Genomic DNA, 11109 nt, shown 5'->3' on the forward strand with positions numbered 1-11109 from the left:
ATGATTTTGGTTATTAAGCTTACCTATCAAGGTTATGCCGAACACATTTTTGAACAATATGCAAGTTGTTTACGTAATGAACAAAGCGCATCAGGAAAAAAAGAGCTTGTAATAAACAACACAATTTAATACAAGATAACATAAATATAAATTAGAGATGGAACACGAAACACTTGGGGTTGGGTGTGGGTGTGTGGAGTCCTTTTAATGGCCATCCTTTTGAGTTTCGATTTATTCGTAAAGTTCGTGTAGTAAAGTGTCTCTAATAATCTAAATAATCTTCGTGTATCTTCTTCAAACGTGATGCATTGTACAATTTTCTTTACTATCTCTTAGCTCAACAATTTCCTCAATTCATCAATACATAAATGGATTTAAAATACGCAAACGGAGAAAACAAATAGTGTGTGTTTTTTAAGCGTCCTTTAATAATCGACACAATCACGTGTTCTTCTCTTTAATGATACGCAATCAAGCATTCTGGAAACGTGATGTATTGTAAAATGTTCACTTACAATTTCTTAGTTCATTCAGTATAATTATAGTCTGAAAGATTGTAATAGCTTATTCACCAATTTCCTCAATTCCTAAATTCTTAAATTGATTTAAAATAATCAAACGGAGACAACATAACTTAAGCAAAAATCTACAGTTTCAGATTAAACTTTTTTTTCTTTTTTTAAGTTTTATTGAATAACAATAGTCTCTTTCTTTTAATACATAGCTTAAATGATTGCGTAGGTTAGGAGTCTAAAACTAGTTTGACACATCTGCATAAGTTAAAGAAAACTGACTTAAAGAAATCGCGTGATCCGTTCAGTACGCTATTATAAGCTGAACATTCAAGTATAAATTATGTAATGGCTTTAATTTTGGACAGACGTACGATATATTTGTCAGTTGGTGTCTGCTGTCAGGTCTCAGCCATTTGCAAATGCCTCATCATTTTTGGCAATCATTGTGTCACCTGTTATTTTATATTATTAACCACATTTCATCTTAGTCAGCACATTCAATCAAATTCCAAAGGGAAATAAACAAATAAATCTTAGATAAAGCAGGATGCCAGAGTTGTCTCCTTTAGTTCAGTTTCTCCATTCTTGTATAGGCCTACACGTATTTATTTTTTTCATTTTCCTTGCTTCGATATTTTTCTAACAAAGTTTAACTTGATTTTCAAGTTGATTTTAAAACTCAAAATTTTGTTTTACTATTTACAAGTCTTAATTAGGGCCTACATGTCAGTAATAAAGTGTGGTGGTGTGAATCTCTATTCGTGCTAACAAAACAATTAAAAACACTGATACTAAAGCTAACTGATGCTGTTAATTCCACGTGCGTTGACATAAATCGAAATATTATTTTTTTTACAACTGTAACCATGGCAACGATGCCTGCCGAAATTAACGAACGCATGTCAATTTACTTTTACTTCGCGGTATTTTAACCAATGTGTAACTTTTATCAGATTAGGTAACCTAACAGTATGGCCACCTCGTGTCGTTTATGATAATGTGTCTATTGGGGCCTGCCTGCCTGCTATTATATTATTGGCCACTTTAAGACACTCTCTTAACGATAAATACTTAACTAGCTAGCCGTACACTGGCCTTTATGAAAAACCTATCTGTAATGGACCATGACTTTTGTCTTAAATAAGCAGCATGCACCCGGCGTATAGGAAATATATTACAATTCAAATTAAAATGTCAATAGGCAAATAGTCCTCGCCAATTAAAATAATATCCATTTTAAGATACTCTATTCAACGTTTGTTCTTAAAAAGACAAAAAAAAAATGTTAATCATGTAAAACTCGCGTGTGATATGTTCTTTTTTTTTAATATATCTGACACGGCGCTTGCAATGGCGAAATCTTCATAGACATTATCTCTTGGCTTACTACATCAGCAGCACTTTCAAATTTAGTTCAACATAACCATACAGAGAAATCACGAGACGTTAGATAAAAATGTGCAAATATGCCATATTTATTATTTTTAATGCCATTTTCGTACATCAATATTATAAGGAGCAAAGAGGACTAAGTCAAAGTCAAGTCAATATTATTTTACGTTAAAGTTATTTTATTCCTTGCCTATAAGGTCTCTGCTACTGCTTTAGTTTTGTTTTATATTATACAATACAATAAGGTTTATAGAAGAGCTTTCATAACAGAACCAGGCGCTCTTTATTTAACAGTGACAAACTTCCCACACGTGTCTGAGTGTTAAAAAAGTTATATTATAGTTTATGAAGGTACGGTCAAAGGGAGGGGAGGGTGAGGCAGGTGGGCTGAAGTTAATGGGAACATGTTTGTAGAATCAGGTCAGTTTGTTCTATTCAGTATTACACTTTTCATCATCGGCTTGTGAGGACCGAAATATCTTTGCGAAAAATAATAATTCATTATGACATGTGTAGCCTATTTTCTTTCAATACTTTTTTTTTATTTAACACGTTTTTATTAACTCAGCTTCGCGTTTGTGTGTTTGTTGTTAAAATTGACATCGAAAATTAGCCCACTTCTGATTGTTCTATAGTTCTGAAATTTGGCATGCAGGCTACTTTCGCCTAACAATTTCAGATGCAATCATAAAAACTAGCAATTAGAGACCGTAATTAGCTTAATTTAATTACGCCCAAAGGACCATAAAATTGAGGACATGATTTCTAAAGATACCGACAAGACTGGAGGCTTATTGACACAGTTACTTCGGCCCCATTCGATGTGAGCGCGCTGGCCGTGATCGTATAGTGGTTAGTACTTCGCGTTGTGGCCGCGACAACCCAGGTTCGAATCCTGGTCGCTCAAGATTTTTTTAGTCCGTGTATTTATAAAACACTTAGTCAATTCATACTTAATCAAGTCATTAGATAAAGTAGAAAATAAACTATATAAAAAACTTTTTTAAAAACCACGTTTTTCATGTGTAGCAACGGACTAAAAAGGAGAAAATAAAATACTTAAAAAAACTTTTTAAAAAACCACGTTTTTCTTGTGGACTAAAAAGTAGAAAATAACTATTTACATACATTTGATGACAAATAACGTGGGTCGGGCAGATGGGTCGGGAAATTTGATGGTGAACGTACCCACGTTTTTTGTCATCAAATGTATGTAAATAGTTATTTTCTACTTTTTAGTCCACAAGAAAAACGTGGTTTTTTAAAAAGTTTTTTTTAAGTATTTTATTTCCATTCTCAGCACTGGTTCCTGCATTTTAATTCACTTTTGCCACATTTATTTACGGCGCACATTTTATATAGAAACATTAATTTTTAACATCAAATTAATCACACATTTTATAAAACCATACACAATACAAGCAATTATTTTGAATACTTTGACAAAGAACAGTTGTAAATATCTGTACAGCAGTTTTACATTGTAACCTTTCATCCCTCTCATATAACAGTTTCCATTGGTTGGCCATATGTAAACAAGTATTGTCATTGGTTGATTGGTGGGTCGCTCATTCACTGACAGAAGTTTCCATTGGTTGGCCATATGTAAACAATTATTGTCATTGGTTGATTGGTGGGTCGCTCATTCACTGGCAGAAGTTTTCATTGGATGGCCATACGTAAACAACTATTGTCATTGGTTGATTGGTGGGTCGCTCATTCACTGGCAGAAGTTTCCATTGGATGGCCATACGTAAACAACTATTGTCATTGGTTGATAGGCGGGTCGCTCATTCACTGATAGAAGTTTCCATTTGTTGGCCAGTCGGTCACGTAACTCCTCTCATGATAGCTATAAATTCCTTTTCATTGATGTCATCACCATCCCTATCAAACTCATCTATCGTGTCCTTAATTCTTCATCCGTCATGTTTTCTCCCAGCTCTCTCGCTACCCTCCTGAGATTCCGAAAACTAATTTTTCCTGAGGTGTCATCATCAAATAGTTTGAAAGCTTTGAGAATTTCTTCCTGTGAATCCCTGTCTAGCATCATGTCTGTCATAACTTCATTGAAATCATCAAAGGAAATCTTTCCTGCACCCTCTCTGTCATAGTCACGTAGAATATTCAGTCCATCTGCCTTCTTTACATCAAAGCCAAGCGCTCTCCTTGCAACCTTTAGTTCATAGTAGGCTATGGCTCTGTCTTTATCTGTATCAAACAGATCAAAAATTATCTAATTTCTTGTTTCTGTTCTTCTAATAAGTATTATAATAATATACACATACAAATGCGAGATATAACGCTGTTTAAAAGGTAGTAATGGTTTGTCTTTAAAAATTCATATATTAAAGAGATTGGTTTAAGGAATATACTTGATACTAAAGATAATATTAAACACTTTATTATATAAAAAGTATAGACTAAAAAGCACAACATTGTTTTTTTGAACGATAAAATAATACAACAGAAAAATTATTTTTCTCTATAACTATTTAGTCATTGAATTTTGCTAAATCAGAATACTTGTGAAATTAAAATTTGAGTTATTTCAATCAACTTCGTTGCATTAAATATATGGGAAATAACACTTACACTAACGAATTGCTTCATAACTCAATATATCATTCGCAAAATTCTTAATGACAACCTGAATTATGCATTTGTGTGTGTTTTTGTCTTATTTCGTTCTTTTCCTTTAAGTATTTTTGTATTCGGTCTTTAATTAATTTCTTCTTCTGTGTGTTGTCAGACCCCGTCAGGCCTCGCGCATGTGTCAACTATGTCGGTAAAATACACTAAACTGACATCTATATATAAAGCAAAGTGGTCAGGTGCCCGCTCGGGCACTTCCCGGCGCCGCAGGCGCGTCAAATTTGACACGATGGTGCCTTTGGGAGATAGAACACGAGGGTCGGTGGCGGTTGGCCGAAAAGTCGACGGAGAGGGGGTCAAAACTGACCTCGACTGACCGGCGCCTTATATGGGCTATATTAAGAAAAAAAAAATTCCTCCGACGACCCCCCTTGATATTTTGTGAGGTGGTAGGAGAACGCCTTGGGGTGTCACAAAAAACTCGCCATGTCCGGGAAAAATCGGGAAATGGATCAAAACTGACCAGTCGTATTTCCCTATATAATCTTTGTATTTTATGGCAAAAACAGGGACATTTTAACACAATTTTTAGGTTACTTAACGTCTGTACATCATGCTAAGTTTTTGCATACACACTATAGATGACTAGGCCGTATGGAAAAACCGTTGGTCAGACTAAAAGCCCTCGACGAGGGCTAAAAGATGATCGTTAGCGAAATTCTCCTTATATGGGATATATATATATATTTAAAAAATTGACGAACGATCCCCTTAATATTATATGACGTCGTAGACCGACCCTGGAGGGTAACAAAAAAAACTTTATTCCCGTCGGAAACAGCCATTATAGTAGTTAAATATGTTCATATACCGTAATTTCTTATATAAGCATAGCAACTGTTTGTAAAAAAAAAAAAAGTAAACAGAGACATACGTCATACGTTCAGTTTTCAAGGGAGGTAGCGTTTTTAAAATTATTATTTTTCAAATTATTGTATACTATTTTAAACAGAAACAGAAAATGACGAAGTATAGAATTTGTTTTAGTACAAAATTAAGTTGTTAATTCAGTTACGTATCCTAATTAAATAAATGTATTAATTTCAAAAGGCAATTTAATATAAACTATGAGATATACTGTTCATGGAACCTTTGTAGTTCTAATTCCATTTTAGTTATAGATTGCGTACTTTCCAATATTTGTCTGAGATTGGAATGTAAATGACAAACAAAAACATATTTTCCAAAGTTAGCATTACTGTTTAAATTAAAGCACTCCATCGCTAAATAATTAAGTATTCAAATTCTCAAATGTTTTTTAAAAACCTAAGCGAAGCTAGGCAGTATGCCTAGTTACTTATAAGGTTAAGCTTGGCAGGGCATGCGCTAGAGGGAGTCGGTAATTTTATCGAAAGAGGTATGTTATTCGCAACCCAAACAGCTGACTGACTAAACATAGAAATGTGTATAGTATGCAGCCTTTAACCAAGCTATTTTGTGTCGCTAAAATCTTAGTCAAACTTTAAACATATAGTTACAGTAGTGTCATGATAACATGAAGATGTGTACTGTTAATACCACAATACCCCTTTCTAAATGAATGATAACTGGTTGAGTTCATGTCGGCGATCAACGCTACTAAGTTGATCATTGTAAATTTTAACTCAATAGACCCTATGTAGCATTTCATCTAGGCCGTTAGGAACTACCGTAGTAAACTAATACATTTCTTAGGCTCAGACATGTCATTTACAGAGTTAGTTTGTCTTGCCACCTAGTCCACTGAATGCTGTTGTTGTTACAATTCAGTAGCCCCCTACGTCAGGGGTCGTCATCATGCGGCTCGCGAACCGTATGCGGCTCATTTGATGACAATATGCGGCTCTTCAGCTCAATACACACATATTAATAATTCTTTTATTTTCAAAACTTATACAAATATTGTTCTTCAACATCAATATAATTAGAATATTAATTACTCCCTATTTCAATGTGCTTACAAATTATCCATTCCGAATTAAAACATTCAATTTCATGGTGTATATCACAAAGAAACTAAACGAGCTAAATGTAAACCCAGTCTAGATGTAGGCCTAGCTTGAAGAAGTGGATTGTTTCGAAAATAAAATACTTTTTTTTTAAACTGAAGACACGTAAAGCGGTAAATTACTTAATTTCGAAAAGATTAAAAACAATTTCACGGTGAAACCAATGCTACTATTAACATGAATTACTTCAGCATTACAATAAACAAAATGAAGGATGGATTTACTAAGAGATTTGAGCAATTCAAAACAAATGCAAGTATTCTGACGTTCATCGTAGATCTTCTCAGGACAAAAACAAACGAGTATAATTTTGAGCTATTTGGAATTGATGGTGGTTCGCTTCAAATTAAATTGCTAGATTTGAAAACCAAACATTTGTGGAGTGGTTAGTTCACGAAAATCAAGAGAAGTTTGGAGAGTTGGAGGTCCAGAAAAACATGCACGTTTCTCTGCACAAGTGGACAGTTCTAAAAGCAATGCCGCAAGTTGAGACATTAGTATGTGACGCATGAAATAATCTTGCAGGATGCTACAGTGAGGTGAATAAGTTTGCATTTGGAGTGCTGATGATCTTCGGGTCAACATATTTATGCGAGCAAGCTTTTTCTTGCATAAATATAATAAAAAGTAAAGAAGCCAACTAACAAATAAATATCTAGATCAACCGAAAGCAAGTTCTGAGCCAGGTTCAAACATACTTTTACAAGGCATGCAAGGCTAAACTATTGTAAATATTATTCAATAATTAAAGTTATATACTTTGATTACTGATTTTATTATTCTAACAGAGCTACCTAAAATACTTTAATATTTTTTGCAAAATATGTGTATGTTTTTATATTAATAAATACTATTTTAAATTTAAAGGTATTTATTTTAAATTATAAATATATATATATATATATATATATATATATATATATATATATATATATATATATATATATATATATATATATATATACGCCGACATCTAGTTGTTTTATGTTCTGCTTATCAGCAATTCATAATTTGTTTGTGAATTCAACACTACCCACTCCCGCCCTCCGTCCACACCCGCCTTCCCGTCCAGTGAAAACAGCCATTTTCATTTACAGACACAGAAAAGATCGATCATAAATTATGTTGTATTTCTAATTATTTTAAGTGTATGTGCTAATTATTGCTGCTACTTAACATTGTTCTAGTTCTTCTAACTACTTTTAACTTTAGTAAATCTAGACGTCTTATTTTACTAGATTAACATAAACGGCCTGAGCCTACAGTGCATGTAAGGAAATGCACGTAGCCGATTCTGATAAATAGTACTGTTCTTATGTCTCTATCAATGTTTGCCTTTGGTTGTTAAGCTTGGGATTTCAACAAATTGTATAACGGAGAAAATATTATCCTCATATAATAATGGCTGATCATAAGTATTTGAATTTAAGCAAATTTGTTTGTACAAAATAGTAAAGGTTGCATTTATTTTAAGTAAAATAATAATATAATAATTTTGGATAACAAAGAGAGCAACTCTCAACAATTTTGCATAAAATGAATTATTAAATTTAGGAATTTTGTCATTTCTATAAACAATGTATGCAACATTTCAACCTCACTACATATCAAAACTCGTTGGGTATAGAGAGATACGTTGTCTCCCTTAATTGTTTTCAGCCCACGGAATGATTGATATTCGCTTTTTTCAGAACCCAGCATTTTTTTTACATTATTGTTAGGGGTCATCCATACATGACGTCACACTCGTCGGGGGGAGGGGTGGTCCGTAATTTTGTGACGATGTGTGATGAGGCGGAGGGGGAAGTGGGGGTCAGATTTTGCGACGTCACACTTTTGCATTATAAAAAAGCAATATTAGAAATCGAATTGTATACGTTATTTCGCGTTTTAGAAAACTGTTTTAATAAATTGTAACATGAATTGTCTAAAATTGATAGAGTTCAGACAAGATTTTAGAAAAATATCGATTTAAAAAATTCAACTGCGATTTTGAGGGGGGAGGGGGTGGGTTGTAGGCTGAGGTGTGACGTCATTTTAGGGGTCTTGCTTTTTTTTGACGATGGGCAGAGGGGGAGGTAAAAATCGTCAAAAAAGTTTGAAGTCATTTATGGATGACCCCTTAATTAAATATTTTTAATAATAACAGTTCAAGGCGTGATATATTTGAATTCTCCCCAACCAATCATCATGCTGTAATTATGTTGCAAGGCAGATACTATTACTTAACACTTATGTAAGTTATACAGCTTTTACTGATTTCAATTGTATGATGCTTCGCTTGCAATGTTTTAAAACTTTTACAGACTAATTTAACTGTTAAAGAGTTTATTCTGCTATTTAAAAAAAAAAAACAATACTGGAGAATAAAGTCTTTATCGGCTACTATTTTAATAACATTATGTTAGTCGTGATGTTGAAAAATATCGGAAAAGAATAAAATAAATGTATACAAGATTTTAACACCTATATAAATCACTTATTTTCCAATTCATCAAATAAAAAAAAAACTAATTTTTAACGTATTAACATAATGTAAAGTCTTCTCAACAAAGTAATTTAGGAAGTAATTAGTAATTATGATATTTTTTTTCTTACAGCTAAATACATTGTAAAATCACATTTAGCTACAGAGGCTGATTCAGCAGCCTTTGTTGCAATATGATGCCATAGTTATCCAATTCGTTTTCTATCTCGTTAATTATTTACATTATATATTACATGATATATATCATACATAATAGACAGTTTTGGCAAAGTTTTAGAAGTTCATAATATTTTTGTTATAATTAAAATAAAAATTAATCTATAAAAAATATATTTAAAAAAAAAATTATTTTAAAATAATCACCTCCACGGTGATCAGCAAATCGACTGTCTTTCAAAAGTGCAATGGAACACAAGTTTATTCTATTTTTCATTTTAAGGGAGATTATTCTAAAGGTGTGCTACATTACAATGAACGTTAACAAAGATGCCCCTCAAGCTCAGAGACCCCCCAATTTCATCTTGTTTATAAATCGGTAGTGTTCGCCCCTGATAAAAGATCAAATGTATGCATTCAAGAAAAAAATTCCTCTTGGTCCTCAACAGACTGACACAATGCTACAAAGTGCAGATGTTCATCTGACAGATTCTGAATTATCTTTCTTTTCTTCAAATTCTACTTCTTGCACAATGCAGACTGAATTAGATTAACCGCCCCTAACCACCCACACTCTCACTTACCGCCCCTAACCACCCGCACTCTCACTTACCGCCCTTACCACCCACACTCTCTCTACCGCCCCTAACCACCCACACTCTCACTTACCGCCCCTAACCATCCACACTCTCACTTACCGCCCCTAACCACCCACACTCTCATTTACCGCCCCTAACCACCCACACTCTCACTTACCGCCCCTAACCACCCACATTCTCACGTACCGCCCCTAACCACCCACACTCTCACTAACCGCCCCTTACCACCCACACTCTCACTTAACCCCCCTAACCACTCACACTCTCACTTACCGCCCTTAACCACCCACACTCTCACTTACCGCCCCTAACCACCCCACACTCTCACGTACCGCCCCTAACCACCCAAACTCTCACTTACCGCCCCTAACCACCCACACTCTCACTTACCGCCCCTAACCACCCACACTCTCACGTACCGCCCCTAACCACCCACGCTCTCACTTACCGCCCCTAACCACCCACACTCTCACTTAACCCCCCTAACCACTCACACTCTCACTTACCGCCCTTAACCACCCACACTCTCACTTACCGCCCCTAACCACCCACACTCTCACTTACCGCCCCTAACCACCCACACTCTCACTTACCGCCCCTAACCACCCACACTCTCACTTACCGCCCCTAACCACCCACACTCTCACTTACCGCCCCTAACCACCCACACTCTCACTTACCGTCCCTAACCACCCACACTCTCACTTACTGCGTACTTGGCCAGACTCAGAACTGTGAAGCCCAATTTGGCCAACACAAAAGATGTATCTGAGGCTCCACCCATCTACACCCACATTGATGAAGCTACCATCCAATATTACGAGCCAAAGTTATCGACAGACACGTTGTCTGCTATATAGGTGGTATACCGCTAACTAAAATCAACCCCATTCCTAATTTCCACCAGTCACTTAGCATAACTTAGACATGGAATTAAATTAGCTCAATGTCAGACATTCTCTATCTAGTTAACCAATAGTGAAGCTAGTTTATGGTTTACTTAGATATTACTTTAATACACATATGTGACTGTTTTAGAAGTTGGGATACATAACTTGGCATGTTTATATTGCTTATACAATGTTAAATTATATCATGATGAAAAGACGTAATGGTGTCACAAAATAGAGAAGAATAACCTCACTGTTACAGTTATTTGCAACAGCCTTGTGTATGAAAGGTGTGTGTGTGGGACGGATCATTGCGCCTGAGTTTGTACACCGTGGTATTGTAGCGCGGGGCGGTATGTGTTGACCAGTATGTTGTACTGAGTGAACGAGGGTAACAAGGGAAGCGACTGGCCGAGTGACTGGTGT

At 35.1% G+C, this 11109-nt stretch overlaps 1 pseudogene; it reads right to left on the reverse strand.

Moving 5' to 3' along the window:
• Positions 1–3736: 3736 nt before the first annotated feature.
• On the reverse strand, positions 3737–10577 carry LOC131934054 (centrin-3-like; annotated as a pseudogene).
• Between the last annotated feature and the right edge of the window lie 532 nt (positions 10578–11109).

Source organism: Physella acuta, unplaced genomic scaffold (assembly GCF_028476545.2).
Source record: "Physella acuta isolate Inbredline_101_S28 unplaced genomic scaffold, ASM2847654v3 ptg002726l, whole genome shotgun sequence".
Classification (NCBI taxonomy): Eukaryota; Metazoa; Mollusca; class Gastropoda; family Physidae; genus Physella; species Physella acuta.